We start from the raw sequence: 17,375 nt of genomic DNA, 5'->3' as shown, positions 1-17,375 counted from the left end.
ATATACAAAAATTGCGTTTGAGACACACCGTATGCCTCAGAAACTATACAAATACATGCGTGCATGCGCAGAGGCAAACACCCCCGCAAAAGAAAAATGGGTACGCAATATCTGAAGGTAATGATTTCATAGCAAAATACAGATACGACTTCGTAACTCCTAGATCGTAACCTTTGCGCACAACTAGTGATGCACGCTGATTGACTTATATTAGCACATCATTGCCATGAGCCGCGCAGGCATGTTGCGTAGGTGCGCAGCATCACCATACGCGTTTAGGGCCGTTACTCTGTTTTCAGTCCCTATGATGTCCTCTTCAACTCAGCTACACGCTGGCACCAACGTAATGCAACACCACGGCTGACATCACAACTGCCATCTACGCGGAGTGGGTGGCAGTCCGGCCCAGGAATATGGTCTGGAAAATGATTTGATTACCTCAAGACCCGCAGCCATACCAATGCGTTGGCAGCCCTCTCCACGGAACCCACTGTGGAGGTGCACCGTGCTGGCTGCCACCAGTTCAGCGAGATACAGCTGCGGGTACTTGAGAGGTTCTATCTGGAACTCCTCTCCCGGCTCTTTGCCTGGAAAAGTCATCTGGATGCCTATGGTGAGTACCTATGTGGGACAATGCTCTAGGGCGTATGTGTGGCATGCATGTTTGCAGATGCCACATCCTGTTTGTGGCTTGTGTGTGTTGTCAGCCGCAGCTGATTGCTGACTCATGCCAATGCAAGCCATTTGTGGCATCAGACATTGTATGCTGCGATTTGCATGAGGATCGCCGGATTGGGCATTCTTGGCTTGTTCTTGTTGTGCATGTGCCTTGTGTGAGCATGGAGCAAGTGCCTGAACATGACCGATGTGGGCATGTGAGTGACATGCATGATGTCCAAGTCTATGTGTGGCACAACTGACAGTGCATCCATGCAGGCACATCTAATGATAGTGACACATGTGCTTTGATGCCTAGTTGTGTGGGGTTCATGCATTGATGCTTCCAGGACTGGGTTGTGACATATCCTTCCACTGGATTTGTAAGATGAGTGTATGTGTGTACATGCAATAATAGTATGGTTGGCCAACTGACATGTGCAATTTGATGTCAGTCATGGCTGGCGGCACATGTTGCTTGCTTGCAGGACATGCTGTGGAATGTGGATATTGGGACTGTGTTTGTGTGGGCAGGTGCCCTGGTGTTATCTCCATGATCATGGCTGCAGGTCGTTCTTGTGTTGGTTGCTGATTGGTGTGGTGTTGCCTGTTGTAGGGGATGTGTTGGGCACTGTACAATGTGCTTTGTTCACATGTGCATGGGTCATGCCTGTGATTGAGCCTTCACACTACAATCATGCCACATTTTCAATGCAGTTTGCCAGGGCACATATATGTGTGTGTGTGCATTGTGTGTGTGTCAGTTCATGGTTGTGACATGATGTGTGATTCCTCTTGTTAATTTTGTGCATGCAAGACATCCATTGATGACCATTACTGATGTCAATGTTTTATTTTTTTCTACAGTTACTGCATCTCGTGAAGAGGGTGGAGGCATCGTTGTGGAGCGGAAAGGCAGGGACAAAGCCACCAGGCAAAAGCGTAAACCCTGGCCAGCCCTACTGGAGGCTACATCATCCGAGGCTGAGTTAGCTGGGGGAGCGCTAGTTGCATTGGGTGGAGCTGCTGGGGGTATGTCCCAGTAGGTTGTTGTGGAGGGGGACGCCTCAGTGGCTGTGGGCTAGGGTGTGGGGACGGAGTGGGCATCCATGGAGGAAGACTTTCTGGGGTCATCCAGGGAGATGGAGGTGGTGTTGGAGCAGTCAGAAGACGAAGGGCAGCGCACGGAGTTGGTGTGGACATCCAGGAGGGTGTTCAGGCTGCACCCCTGGGCCAGGGACAGGAGGATGTGCAATACACCATGGAGGGAGCAGACCAACCTCCTGTGCCTGCCCCATCTGATGCAGCCATGACCACTGTTGTGGATGCCTCCACCCAGTCCGGGCCCGCCTTTGGGACCACAGAGATCCCCCATGAGATGTTGCATGCCTTGCTGGCTAGGATTGCGAGGCGTACGGGTGGGATTCGTGATGATGTGAGAGAGATTTGTGAGCTTCTCTCACATCATCACCAAATGATGTGCATCTCAATGTCCCAGCTGTCATGTGCGCTGCTCTCGGATGGTCTCTGTGCGCTGACACATTCAGCCGCCCCCTCCTCCACTGACTCCTCTCTGCCCCATTCATCCTACGGGGGGCCTTTCTTGCCACTTCCCATCATGGGCCCCTCTTCTCCTCTCCCAGTCTGGTGGTCAGCATGTCCCTACCTAAGGTGGAAGTCAAAAAAAGTACAGCGGATGTGGTTGCTGTGCCAGCCCAGGCACATGCACAGGAACAGGCATCAGTGGGGCAGCTGGCACATCAGGACAGTGCTGGTACTCTACCCCCCGTTGTGCAACATCCAGATGGGGTGCATGTGCAGACTACACTTGACCAGGCAGAAGCACTATAGGAGTGTCCAAGGGCAAGCAACACAGGGCCCAACAACATCGGGGAGGCAGGCTTCACAGCAAGGTTTGGACAACTGGCAGGAGGAGCGCTGCTGGTTCAGGCAAATGGTGTGCATCCAGAATGGATTTGAGAATGCAGTTTATGGTGGAGAGGCAGCGGGCTAGGGTGGCACAGGTTGCCAGGGCCAGGACAGCGGTGGTGGAAAGGACACTGAGGCGTGTTGAGATTCTAGAGGAGGCTTGCAGGGATGCCGGGGAGGAGGAGAGGAGGACGAGGGACCCCCTGCAAGCCATCCAGGACCAGACGGTGGCCCGACTCCAAGTGGAGGATGAAGAATGTGACTCTGCCCTGGAGGACATAGGACATAATGGCACAGTATTGAGCCTGCTGCCCATGTAAATAGTTGATTGTGTGGTTTATTGTTTTGGTTCATTTTTTCCCTTGGACATTTCCCCCTTCCACATTTGTGATAGTGTATATATAGTTCATTCAGTTTCTTGTTGTAAACCACACAGTTGTTGTTGTCTCTTTGTTCAAGGGTTTTTGTTTTACTTTGCTATCCATTTGTTGTGTGACTCTCACGTAGGTTAGGGCCAAAATGTGGGGAGCTGGCATACTGTGATGCTGGAAATGCATTGGAGGGACAGGGCCTCCCTGTCCTTGTCCTGTAGTCCTTTTTCATTTCTGCTCTGTATTGATTTCTGCCCAGGAGTCCATGTGGGACTCCTGGCAGTGCAGCTCTTCATGTTTTTGGTTTGGTGTACAGACCCATGGGATACCATTATGGCACCCATGGTTGGGGGTACAACCCTGTGCCCCTAGTGTATGTTTTTGGGCCCCTGTGGGTGGCCCACAGAGCAGGGTATGGGCTGGTGGCAGCTCCATGCTGAATTTGACAGGTGCTCTGAGTATCCTCCATTTTGGGATACCCAGGCCCTGCCATTGGAATCAGTTGATTCCTGATAGAAAACAAGTTGGCCCCTGTGGCCTCTTGCTTTCTATTGCCTGTTACCTTGTTTTCCCAAAGTCCTGGGAAGCCCTGACTCCTGACTGACTGTTGGGTGGAAGTTCCATATATGGTGTTGTTGTGAAGTCCAGTCCAGACTGGCTGGAGCCTTCACAGTGACTGTATGTTGTGGGTACACCCTGTGGGTGGGTCCTGGGTGAATGGAGTGTGTGACCAATATGCACTTCTTGTTGTGGCTGTCTGGTTTCTGGCATGAGAGACAAAGACTGAGACAGCCCTGTCCAAAATTCGCCTGAAAACAGTGTGTAGTGTTTAATGGCTGGGTACTTGTCCCAATCCACATTCCTTGTTGTGATTGTCTGAGATGGAGGAGGATGGCCTGAATGCACTGTGTGCCTGATTGGCTGACTGAATGCATGAATGCCCTTCTGTATGATTGGCTGCTGAGTGTGACCCAGCAGTGTGGATGAGAGGCAGAATAGTATATCTGGGGACATCTCACCACTGGAAATTGTTCAGAAGCTGTGTCTACACTTGAAGAGTAACTGGAACTGCTGATCCTCGACGCCCAGCTGGAAGAAGAAGACTTGCTGTTGCATTTGCTTCGACCTGATCTGAAAGCTGCCAAATTCGTCGAAGACTGATCCGAGAGAGGACCTGGTAAGGCGCCCTCTTCCCGTGCTCCGAGGGACCATCGAGCACAGCTGACCTTCGCCAAAGCTCCCTGGAAGTCAGACCCTCGAAAGGCTTCCGACCGGAGACGGGACCGCCGAGGAGATCGAATTGAAGCACCTGGACTTTGCCGCCGTCGAAGTCCATTGCCGTTGACCAGGGTTCGCAGGTTTGTGTAACCGCTTGAGGCCCATCGAAGTTGTGTTGCCCTAGAAGAGGGGACCGCTTGATGCCGTGCCGCCGACAACGGGAGCTGCCCGCTCCTTTGCATAAGAACATTTGAATCGAAGGACTCCCTTGTCCGCACCGACGGCCACTTACTCCCGCCGGAGAAAGTCGAGGACGCTGATGCGCCGAGGAGAATCCGCCGGTGGGTTTCCCGCCACCTAAAGGCCACAAAGACTTCGACGACTCGACACCCTTGCTGGGCCACAGTTCTTCAAAAACTCTTTGCGGTCCTGAACAATCAATCGCCGAGGTGCCCCGCACACCCCATCCTCGCAGGACGTCACCGACGAGCACCGCCTGGATCGACGCCATGGTCTCGGCACCCTCGAACTTCTCATCGACGCCGTTGTTGCCAAGTTCACCCTCTTCGACGCCTCTCGATGATCTGTGGCTCCTGCTTTCAAAGGGAGTCACTCAAGAAGGATCCATTGACGCTTCTTCGAAGAACTCTGCTGCACCGGGTACATTGGGGGGAGTAGAAACATTATAGGAGAGAATAAGACTATTGAACAATATATGGACTGGGCTTGTGCTGTATCTTTATTTTACAGGTTGCCCAGGTGGGGGGATCTCCACACAGAACTGTGTTTAGGTAACTGAATCAGTATTCTGCTTATTGTTTCAACCATCTTGCTTTACCTCATTTCTCTATTTCTGGTTTCCTTGTTATTGATCTGTGTGACATTCTAGCAGTATAGTTGAAGCACTTTAATGAGATCTGATAATATTGGTGGTATCACTATAGAATTGTATATATTTGCCATTGTTGATTTCTGAGTACAAAGTGCGTTATTGTGATAGTGTACATACCTTTAAATATTAATTCTATAAAGATTGCGTTTTCAGTAATACAGTGTGTGGACATTCCTTTGTGGGGGCTTGGGGACTACACTGTACTTAAGAACCAGCCTGCCTCACCTCCTGAGAAGCTAGGCCTTGATTGCTCGTCCATTGCTACCGTAATAGAGAATCTTGGCTGGGGTCCTCTGTGCCTCTCCTCTACTATATAGAGAGCAGAAGTACAGACCCCCCCTCCAGTCTTTACACATACCCTCAACAATTATGTATGGGGGTGGTGTGGGTGTGGCTCACAGTGCATGGACACCAACCAACACACTTCAGCTAACAGTGTGTGGTCTCATGTCATGCAGCACCTCTGCCACTGTATTGCTTATTCATCACATGTGAGTTTGGTTATATATGTGGCTGTACACATCATATGTCTGCTTGGCTCACACACTCTCACAATTCCTTTGCATCACACCAAAACATGCCTGTTAAAATTATGTTAGCTGCAGGGGCTTAGAATGCTGTGCTTTCCGTCCTTAGTCCCTTGATTCATTGCATGTTGTTTGCTACTATGCACTGACATCACATGTGACTCTGTCCTGTGAGTGATGTCTTGGACTAGTGTCCTCCTAGGCCATTCACCTACCGCAGTTTGAGGCAATTGCAATGACACATTTGCACAATGATACATCACATTGCATCACATTACGTTACTGTGTGACATGTACATGGTGGTTTCACTGTGTAGCTGCTGCTAAATTCAACTGTCCTTTTGCTGTGCCACTGGTTGTGATGTACCAGGGAGTCCGGTGATGAGCTAAAAACCTGCATTCTGCATCAGTGCACCCAGTTGTTAGGTATAGGGGTGGGTATGGGGCCAGTGTGCTTCATGTTGGTGGCAGGCCAGTAGAATTGAGGTAAGCTGTTCCGCAATATCGTACTGTTAGGGGGGTGATGTGGCAGGGCCAGGCTGGGTTGGTGTCGGGGCGAGGTGGGCTGGTGGGTGGTGTGTAGACTGGAGGGGGCTGCCTGGGGTAGTGTCAGAAGTGAGGGGGGCTGGTGGGCGGTGTGTGGACTGGAAGAGGGTGCCTGGGGTAGTTTTGGAGGTGAGGGGGTGGGTGGTGTCAGGACTTGAGGGGGCTACTGGGGTAGTGTCGGAGGTGAGGTGGGCTGAGGGTGGTGTGTGGACTGGAGGGGGCTGCCTGGTGTTGTGGCGGAGGTGAGGGGGGCTGGTGGGTGGTGTGCGGACTAGAGGAGGCTGCTTCGGGTAGTGTCAAAGATGAGGGGGGCTGGTGGGTGGTGTCAGGACTGGAGGGGGCTGCCTGGGGTAGTGGCAGAGGTGTGGAGGGCTGGTGGGTGGTGTGAGGGCTGCCCGGGGTCGTGTCGGAGGTGAGGGGGGCTTCCATGTAAAAGTTGTAATTTTGTATGTGACTCTAGTACATAATTACTAATCCCATCCATTCAGGAAGGCGGATGATTCTGGTTGCAGCAACCGCAAATGGCTCGAAGTAGATAAATATGTGTGCCAATACCCATGAATTGTATTTCTGTAACATGTATTTGAAGTCATCTTCAGAGACCTACCAGGTTGCAACAGGTTACTCTGGATTTTTTTCATAATGGGCCGAAGATATTCCAGAATTCTGTTCTTGTGAGCTCTTATTGTGCTTCTAGCAAATATCCCCCCACAGAGAGAAATTAAAATGTAAACAACAAATCTGCTATTTCACTTAATGCATGTTTTGATCGGTTATGTACTGCTGCTGATGAAGCTAAGCTGAAGTTGTCTGTTACTTATTGGTGCATACTGGCATGGCAGACAGGTGCCATATTTAAGGAAAGCTTTCAGTCGGAGTGGTAGCAAACTCCCCTTAGTTGAAACTGCCTCTACTAGGAAGCTAGGGCTCATCAGGCTCTCGATGGTATGTTCCTTTCTGGAGCTGCTTATAGGTTAGGGTTTGATGTGGCCTTGTAGACCATTACCCATTGTGAGAAAGTACCAGTGTCTCTGGGCAAGCTTCCACATTTTGCAATTAAAGTCTTCCTAGTCATTAATGATATGATATGTTATTTTATTTATATCGTGCTCGTGCACAGGTGTTTCAGAGCGCGACCAGGCAAAGGGAGGGGAAACGCGGAGAACAAAAACAACGATCTTACCAGGCCCATTGACATTGAGAGCATGCAAATGCATGGGGAAGGGAAAAATGGGGAAAGTGCATGGAAGGAGGGGAAATTGGAAAGTGCTAAACATGGGAGAGAGCAAAATAAATAGTAATAAGTCAAATAGGAATAAATAAATAAAGGTGATACACTGTAGTAGTGCAGCCGGAAACTGGCAAAGTGCTGGGTAAGTCAGATAGGGTGTATCTGATAAGTGCAGGAAAAACGTGGGCGGGGGGCTGTATGGGTACAGCTACAGGCCTCAGTGCAAGGGGTGGTCTGGAGGCAGTGCAGGGGGGTGGCATGGTGAGCGGGTACCTGGGCCCAAAGGACAGAGGGTGGCCATGTGCACAGTGCCGAGAGAGAAAGCAAGTCAGCAGGGGAGAAGAGGAGCAAAGGCAGAAGCAAAGAGGAAGGTCTTGAGGTGCTTCCGGAACCGTAGATGGTTCTCCCCAAGTTTCAAGGTGGCAGGGAGGCTGTTCCACAGGGAGGCCCCAGCCAAAGATAGAAATCTACCCCAGCTCAATTCTTTGAAAAACGACTGACCCTGAGGGAGTTAGAAGTAGAGGAGCGAAGGGCTCGAGAGCAGTGGTATTTACGTAGGGATAGTTGAAGATATTTTTGGCCCAGGCCCCAGAAAGCCTTGTGGACAATGCAGAGGGTTTTAAATGTAAACATTGCGTCCACTGGTAGCCAGTGAAGGGATTTCAGAGCTGGAGAGATACGATCCTGGGGCTTGAGGCCAAGGGCAAGTCTCGCAGTTCTGTTCTGGATTAGTTGTATAGGGCAGAGAGTGGAGGCAGGTAGATTTAGAAAGAGGATGTTACAGTAGTCCAACCTAGAGCGAATCAGACATTGGGAGACAGTGCGCTTCTGAGGGAAGGAGAGGGAAGGCAGAGTACCTCTAAGGAGGTGCAGTAAGAAGTTTTACTTTTTAGAGACGTCAGAGATGTGTGCAGAGAAGGAAAGTGTGGAGTCAAAGATGACCTTGAGGTTCTTAGTCTCGCAGGTAGGAGCAGGAGGAGGGCGAAGGGAGGCTGGCCAGAGAGTGAGGGGAAAGGATGGTGAAGGAGTACCAATGAGGAGGGTCTCAGTCTTGGTGGCATTTAAGCAAAGATCATTGGTGGCATGTTAGGGAGAATTCTCTTAGAAAGGCTAATTTCCCAAACCTAGAGAGTCCCCCAGCAGCTTTGCTGGATTTTTGGGATTTGTTTTTTTCTACTGCTAAGAGTGAGACTCTTTTGTTCCCACTCTTAGGCATGATTTGAGGTTTATCTTTGACTTGGTATGTGCTTATGGTCTATGGGGTCTTTTACTCCATAGGGTATCATCTGTTTTGGTATATGTGTTACACAGCACCCTCAGTGCAGTAACACAGGGGTGTCGTAGTGACCCCCAAACATAGACTCCATACCCTGGGACTGACTACTGTCTCCCAGGGCATATAAAGTCACCATTGGCTTTATTAGTCCAGAATTGTGAACAGAACCAGTACAAACCATCATATTGTGCAAGTACTGGAAGGGGTTAATTAGATTGCCCCTGTGTCTGTTTCCAAGGGGGCACTGTCCAGTCCCCCCTTGTCGTGTTTCTGGCTGGTGGCAGTGGTTACCACGCGAAATATTCCACCAGAATATTTTCTATGGGATTTTCCCATTCATTTTAAACGCACCACTTTTTTTTGGTGCATTGTAAAGATACTGCTGGTTTATTTAATTAATATAAAATCGCCGGTTGGGTCTTTTCACCAGAACTCTTTTACAAAATGGCGTATGTGTCCGTCTCTGTAACTCCAACCAAGGTCGGGCCCTTTGTTCCACTTTTTGGCGGGCTTCTCCACAGAAGCCCTCCAACTGGTGCCACTCTGTCTGGGATTCACAGGATGTGTGGGTGGGGGAATTGGCACCCTGGACTGTGTTGCCTTAGCAACCCAAGTCGCATTCTGTTCTGATTGGCCCAGTGGGGAGCCGCCCGGCTCACCACTTAGCATGTATGAGTGACAGCTAGGCTGTTGAATGGGGGTTTTTCTGCATAAAAGCAGGGCTTTTGGGACTGGAACTTCAGAAGTCGCCACTGGACCTGAGAAATCCAAAGAGGGGAGAGCTTTTGGGACTGGAACTTCAGAAGTCGCCACTGGACCTGAGAAATCCAAAGAGGGGAGAAGCTGAGCCATCTGCAACGACGACACCACCGGTGGAGCCCTGCTGCAACAACCTCACCACTTCCCCGACGACAAGAGAAGATCTTCTGTTGCAAGAGTCTTCTCCCTCTGAGCTGTTGGGAACAACGAGTTCGACATTCGCCTTCCAGGACGTCCCTAGGTCGAATCGCCAGTGCCAAGCACCCGGCAGCCGGCTAGCCAAGCTTCAGTCCACTGGGACCGTGAATAAAAGGGACGCACCTTTTAACCGATCGAGCAACTCAGCGGCTGGGCTCATCCATGGGCAGTGCAACAACTCCAAGTTTCCTCCTCGACAAGATCTTCTCCTATTCTGGTCGAAACCACAAACTGCACCCGCTGCCACGAACAACTGCCACCGCTGGAGCTTCCTCACTTTTAAAGGTACTGTGTTCCACTTGGCCTCCTTTTCCACAATTGCTAAAGGTGACCCTTAAATCCTTGGCTTTCCAACTTGGTTGGCCCCCAGACCTTCTAACTTTACCTTTCGCATCAAACCAACCTCTTTTGAACATTTTTAGCAAAGACGTGAATGCATTTTTAAACTGTGTGATCTTGGGCACATTTCGCCTTGCTCCACTTAAAGTGGCCCTGGCCTATGAACTTTGGCTCTACAGTAGCCCCTGCCTTCACTAGCTTGCTGAGGTCTTAGAAAAGAGTTGGGACCTGTTTTATTTTCATGACCTGTCTTTTTCTCTCCCTCTAACTTAATTATTGGAGTGCCATCTGAGTTAAGTGCTCGCATCTGTTTTACAAATAGTGGTGTTTTGACCTAGACTTGTCTAATAATTATTAAGGGAGGTGTGTATACTTTTTCTGATTGTGTTTGAACTTGCTTTGATCTATAGTGCTTAGTGTATTTCCTAAAGTGTGTTTTAAATAAATAATTATATACTTTTGATACCAAGCTCTGGTCAGTGTTTGTTTGCTCCACTGCGTTTCTGGCCCTATTGTGTATCCTCTGTATACTGCCCTACTCACCTTGAGAGAAGTCTGACTGCTCAGCCACAGCTACCAGGTAAATCTGGGGGGTGCAGACTGCTACCAATTGGGTTTACTGCTTACTCCTGTAGTCTTAATCTTTTTGCAGTGTTCCCCAAGGGAACTGCACAGGATTCTGCCTAACATGGCACACCAATTTTGAATGGCGGATAGGCAGTCAAAGATGAGGGAAGGAGAGGAGGTGGCTGAAGGAAGCCAGAAAATAAGTTGGGTGTCATCAGCATAGCACTGGAAATTTGAGCAGAAAAAGCAAATGCAGTAGGTGAGAGTTGCCAGGTATTGGTTGAAAAGCCAAGGCGAGAGGTTAGACCCCTGGGGAACACCAGAGGTAGAGAGGGAGATAAAAGATAAGAAAGACCCAAGTTGTACCTGTGAGGGTCGATCAGAGAGGAAAGAGGTCAGCCAGGCCAGAGCCTGATCGGTGATACCCAGGTTGTCACAGAGACGATTGAGCAGGGTGGTATGGTTGACCGTGTCAAAAGCAGAGGAGAGATCAAGTAGGATAAGGACAGAGGCAATGTTAGAGTCAAGGCTGGAGAGCAGGTCTTCACAGATGTTCAGGAGAGAGGTTTTCGTGCTTCTGGCAGCTCCCAAGCCAGATTGGTGGTCATGGAAGGAGCCAACAGAATCAGAATGAAGTTTAAGCTGAGAGATGGCAAGCTTTTCCAGGAGCTTACCCAAAAAGGGAGTAATGGAGATGGGCAATAGCCGGATAAGAAGGATCAGCAGTGGGTTTCCTGAGGAGAGGATGCACAAGGGAGTGCTTCAGAGAAGAGGGGAAAGATCCAGAAGCAAAGAAGAGGTTGCAGAAATCGGCAAGGGCCGGGGCGAGGGTATCGATGTGGTCCTTAATGGTTTTAGAGGAACAGGGATGGACCTGTTTTGATGAGGCTTTCATAGATCGGACTTGTCTAGCGACCTGATCAGGGGAGAAAAGAGGAAAGGAGGAGAAAGAGGGACGGGGGTAACTCAATTTGGGTCAGCAAGAAGAGAGGGCGAGGGGAGAGGAAGGGGAGTAGGGGAGAGTGTGCATAAGATTTCCTGGGATTTAGAGCTAAAGTGAGAGGCAAGGGCATTGCAAAGAGCCTGGGAAGCTAGAGGAGGGGTGGAGACTGCAGAAGGTTTGGGCAGCTCCTTGCAGATTCTAAAGAGTTCGGCCGAGTTGTTAGATGCTGCAGAGACATGGGCTTGAATGTAGGCTCACTTCTTGGTGCGTACAGAAAGTCTATATTGGCTTTGGAGCAGGCGGCAGGCCAGTTTGTCAGAGGATGAGCAAGAAGCCCTCCATTTCCTCACGGCCGCCCTACACTTACGTTTAAGTGTAGGTAGGTCAGAGTTATACCAATAATTGCACTTTGCTTTGGGCTTCAAATGGATCCTCATGACAGGGGCAAGAGCATCAAGAGTAGCAGAAATAGAGGAGTAGAGCAGAAACAGGGCTGTGTCAGGGTGTGAATCAGCCTGGGGTGGAGGAGGGAGAAGGTGGCAGAAAAAGCCTCAAATGACACATGCTTCATGGGCCGGGTGTCCGAGAAGGTGGGTGGCAATCTTGGGGTAGGCATGGCTTGAGGGGAGGAGATGGAAAGATGAGAGGAGAGAAGGCAGTGATCACTGCAGGAGAGAGGAGTGGTGAGAGGAGTAGACAGGGGAGGCCAGAGGAGATCAAGACATCAAGTGTGTGACCAGTAGAGTGTGTCGGGCCGGAGGGGAGGATAGAGAGGGAGAGTGAGTCGCAGAGGTCACGAAAGAGCGCAGATGAGGAACAGGGAGAATCCAGATGGATATTGAGGTCACCAAGGAGGAGGAGTTGAGTGGTAGAGGCAAGGAGGGAGGATGAAAGGTCTGCCCACTCAGAGAGAAAAGAGGTGATTTGACCAAGGGGCAGGTAGAGAATGGCAACAGTAAGAGAGTGGCTAGGAGAGAGAGAGAGCCTACAGACAAGGCATTCAAAAGCAGAGTAAGTCTGAGCGTGGATGATAGAGGCAGGAATCCACTCAGGGATGATCAGGGCTACACCCCCTCCGGGCCGTGTGGATCTGGAGGCAGAGAGAATCTTGTAGCCATCAGGGAGGAGAGTGTCAAAGCTCGTGTCAGAGCTGGCCATGAACCATGTCTCGGTAAGACCGAGGACGACAAGATCAAGTTCTTCTAGTAGGTGGCAGATGTCAGAGGAGTGTTTGACATCAGAGCGAGAGTTGAGGGTGGCAAGATGAAGAAGGTTGCCAGCCTTACTTAAAGACCTTCCGGGGAGGGGTACAAATCAGAGGTACGCCCTGCAGAGGTGAGGAGGGAGCTTGAGATGGGGCAGAGAAGGAAGGAGAAAAGGGCAAGGTAGCCAAGGGAGGAGAGTAGGGGACAGCTGGAGATGCGAGAAAGTTGTTGAGGTGAGGGAACCGCCTATCAAAGAGAAGGAGATTAGCCCGAGGGCCTTGCACCATGACAGTGCCATTTAGGTAGACATTAATGATGACTCTGGAGGAGTCAAAGGAATCCATGAGGACTTCCCAGCAGGTGCCACCATTAATGGGAGAGGAAGAGACAGTACAGAGCACAGATATCATATGGGGGTCCAGAGATCTGGGGAGAGAATGAAAAAGAGGATGTCAGTGAGGGTTTGTCTGGCAGAAGCACTGGAATAGGTATCGGCAATGGGGAGACCAGGGTTGGAGGCCAAGATATCCTTTTTTAATTTCTTCTTACCAGACTTAGTGAGAAGGGAGGGATAGTTGATAGTGAAGCAGTTTGAGTGGATAGGAGAAATAGATAGCGCCATGGGCAGGTAGAGAGAGGAGGCAGTGGGAGGAATATGCAAGTGCAGCGGTAAGGGGCAGTCACTGGGCAAGCAAGTTACAAGTGAGGGCCAAAGTAATAATGGAAACACACCCAAATAAGAATGAACTAAAACACACCCAAATTTGCTTAAAAAAAACACACCAAAATTTGCTTACAAAAACACACCCAAATGTGCTTACAAAAACACAACCAAATTTGATTTCCTAAAACACACCCAAATTTGCTTACAAAAACACACCCAAATTTGATTTCCTAAAACACAATGGGCCTCATTACGACCCTGGCGGAGTGGGTTTACGCCAGCGTTATTCGCGGCGGACCCGTCCGCCCCACTACGAGTTCCCGTAGCGCCACGGAGCGTTTTCCGCCTGGTTTTTCCGGGCGGAGAAATCCATGGCGCTACGGGACCTTGTTGTTAATTACGCCACCGTATTTTACGGTGGCGCAATTAACGCCTTCCCCACTCCCATTATACCCCATGGGGCAAAAATGGGAATGGGGAAGGGTAAAATGGGGAATGGGGATTTACCGCCCCGCCAAGGTCGGAATGGGGCGGTAAATCCGCCAACCCCCATGGCGCTATCGGCAGCTTTCCGCCGTGCTCCATGGTGCATTTGGCGCCACGATTTCCGCCAGGGTCGTAATGAGGCCCAATCAGTGTGTTTGTTTCCAATGGTCGTCTCCTTTTTCGAGTGCTGATAAGATTGGCGCTTTCTTCTTTCTCCATTTATGAAATAACGTGTTCCCATTTTCTCTTTTAGTACCTTGCGGTTGGAATTATGAGCTCACCCCTTTCAAGTAGTCTTTCACTTTCAAAGAGTGTGTTACAATTCCGGAAACGGATCTATGAACATGTCTCGAATTTGGTTTGCCGATTGACATTTTGCCTAATTATTTTCCCAGATTTTACCACTTTTTTACTGCAAAAATATCGGCAGAGATTCCCACACCCCATTCCACTCCACCTTTCTATATACCTTACCCAATCTTACCATCTGTACGTTTGCAGTTAAAGAAGTGGTAAAGAATTTGGCAAAAAATGTCATTCGGGAAAAGTGGGTAATAGCCCGAAAACTATTGATGTATGTTTTAGAATGCAGGTTGCCCTATGTAGGATATATGTGGCTGCAGTATACTGGCAGTGTAATGTCTAACTGAGTTGAAACTCTTCATTGCATAGTTTTAAATCCATAGCGAGCAGAGCACTTGCACTTCACTGTAATTTATAATCAGTTTAATATTCCATTTGTTAAAATTCAGATTTGCAGCATAGGGCACAATCATCTCTGGGGATCAGTTCCAGACACAAGAATGTTGTCTTTTTTTTCTGGATCCAAAACAGTAGCCTTTGTTCCATGATAAACCAGATGATACGAGGCAAATCATTAGTCAAAACCCCCTATATGAATGTCACCCAGAGAACGAGTAGGGCCTTGACATGGATGATGCATTCTTTTTCTAAAACAACATATTTTTTAGTATAGGTGCAATGGTCTTATATTGAAGACCTTTCAACATGACATTAATAGCTGTTTCATACATTCATTTAAATTAATACAAGCATTAATCCAATCTATATATATATATATATATATATATATATATATATATATATATATATATATATATGTATTAAAATATATACAAGTGAAAATGTGTGGGTTTGTGGCTTCACGTATGTTCCGTATACAATTCTACACTGTTTCACCAATCTGCACCAAATTTTGCACAGTCGCCTGTTACGACCCTCCGGACCTTACTGGTTACATGACTTCTGGAAACCCCACCCCTTTCTACGGATTTCAGCAAAAGTGCACATTTGGTTGTGGGTTTGTGACTTCACGTATGTTCCCTATACAATTCCACACCGTTTCACCAATGTGCACCAAATTTTGCACAGTCACCTGTTAGTACCCTCTGTACATTTCTAGCTGCATGACATCTGGACACCCCACCCCTTTCCCCAGATTTCAGCAAAAGTGAAAATGTGTGTTTGTGCCTTCACGCATGTTCCCTATACAATTCCACACCGGTTCACCAATCTGCTCCAAATGTTGCACAGTCACCTGTTAGGACCCTCTGGACATTACTGGCTGCATGACATTTGGACATACCACCTCTGTCCCTGAATTTCAGAAAAAGTCTCTGGGGTTGTGGGTTTGTGGCTTTGTGTATGTTCCCTATACAATTCAACACTGTTTCACCAATCTGCACCAAATTCTGCACTGTCACCTCTTAGGAACCTCCAGACATTACTGGCTACATGACATTTGGACACCCCACCCTTTTCCACGGATTTTAGCAAAAGTCAAAATGTGTGGGTTTGTGGCTTGACAAAGCGTTGTTCCTTATACAATTCCTTACTGTTTCACCAATCTACACCAAATTTCACATTTACCTGTACCATGACGGAATGAAAGTCTGGGTAACGCTTGCATATGAGCTAGTTTTACAATAAAAGAAAAAGAAACCGGAATAAGGCAACAATGGGCACAACTAAGCCTCTTACTACATCCCAGCATTCCAATACATACATTCACAGTAACATATCAAGTGTGCCTATTCTTCGAATCGCTTGTGTCCATTATATACATTCCGATTTTGATACCAAATCCATATAATCGATGTCTTAGTGCAAAGAGTCGTTTCTATATGTTTTTTAAATATAAATCTCAATATCAATTGCCATGGTGACATAATGTTCCATTAGATGTTCATCTTATATATTTTTAAAATGATCACACTCTGTCAACAGGTGACTGGTACTTTCCGAGGCTGTATTTCCACAGAAATGGGAGGATACATTCATTTTTGCAACACAAAATAGTGTTCATTAAACTAAATACACCCAAAATGAGGATCATTTTTTTATGATGTGTAGCTCGCTTGCCTCTCATTTTTGAGCAAGTAATCAGCTGACGCTGGTCATGGTGGGCCGATGATTGAAGCAATGGAACACCCATAGAGTAAGTGAGAAGTATTTTTGCCATACTTATGCGACCTCTGGCTCTCAACATCCAGACTACCTTGAAGATAAGAGCTGTTTTTTTTATTTACTAAAGGTGATAAGATGCAGTAAAATGCAAAAATATGTGCAGCGGAAGAGCCTTTTCATGTATGATTGGACAATATTCAGAGACATTATGATATTTCTTGCACGTTGTTGTCAGCAAATATATGATGCGTATGATGAGAGGAGATGTAAGATAGTATTTATGTTCTCCCTGGTTGATGAGGGGATCCCGTACTCAATGTGAAAGTCTCTCTGCCCATCTTTGTTGAATCACTCGTATAAGGGGGGCCTACCAAGATACAGCCACAGTGACAATTGGGTACCAAGAAATAGCTGGCACTTAGCTCTCATTTGAAGCCCTTTCTTGAATATTAAGTATCTTTTGGTCTACTTAGTTACTGTTCTCTAGTTTCCTGCCACCTTTTTTCCTTTAATCTCCTCTTGGTCCTTCTTCACTTTCTGCTACAATGTGGTTGCAGATGGACTTTGACGTGCACAAGGTTCACGTTGTGCATTTGTGATAGGTTGTGTTGCATTCAGGTTTTATAGCCCTTGCGCTAATTTGAATTCTTTCTCAGTAGATCAATTTAGTTGACCTGTTTGAAAGGCTAATCACGTGTTTTATTTCAATGTAATCATACAGGCAAGTCCTGATGAAGCATGGGTAATAATGTTGCCTCTGAATAATAATATCATTGACGTACTATTACCATCACCACCTGCACCACATGTATATGATCATTCTCCCGCAAACACCACCAGCGAGGTCAAATCTGGAGGTTTCTGTTTTTCTGTTTAGTTATGTGGGCCTTGGTCCAAAGTGCTGTGACCAGTTCTGAAGATCATATCTAGATTATTGTGTACAGCTCTGGGAGCTTTATCTGATTTCTTTCTATCAAGTTCTGAACCCCAAATATGAATACGGTGCCTAGCAACTAAAGGCCCCTAATGGGAATTGTGGCTATCTTTCAGGAGCACATCTGAAGCACTGTGCCTGGTTCTGGTGCCACAACCAAACTATTACCTCCAGATGTGAAGCCCTCTTCTAAGTATTGTGTCAGG

General features: G+C 48.0%; 1 protein-coding gene across 1 annotated transcript in view; it reads left to right on the top strand.

The window, feature by feature from the left end:
• The window catches only part of LOC138487890 (NXPE family member 1-like), a 383,725-nt gene that overhangs the window by 357,141 nt on the left and 9,209 nt on the right, over nucleotides 1-17,375 (top strand). The window lies entirely within an intron of this gene.

The sequence above is a fragment of the Ambystoma mexicanum genome, chromosome 9, assembly GCF_040938575.1.
Source record: "Ambystoma mexicanum isolate Mex_15411 chromosome 9, UKY_AmexF1_1, whole genome shotgun sequence".
NCBI lineage: Eukaryota > Metazoa > Chordata > Amphibia > Caudata > Ambystomatidae > Ambystoma > Ambystoma mexicanum.
This window is presented reverse-complemented; position numbering and strand designations above follow the sequence as displayed.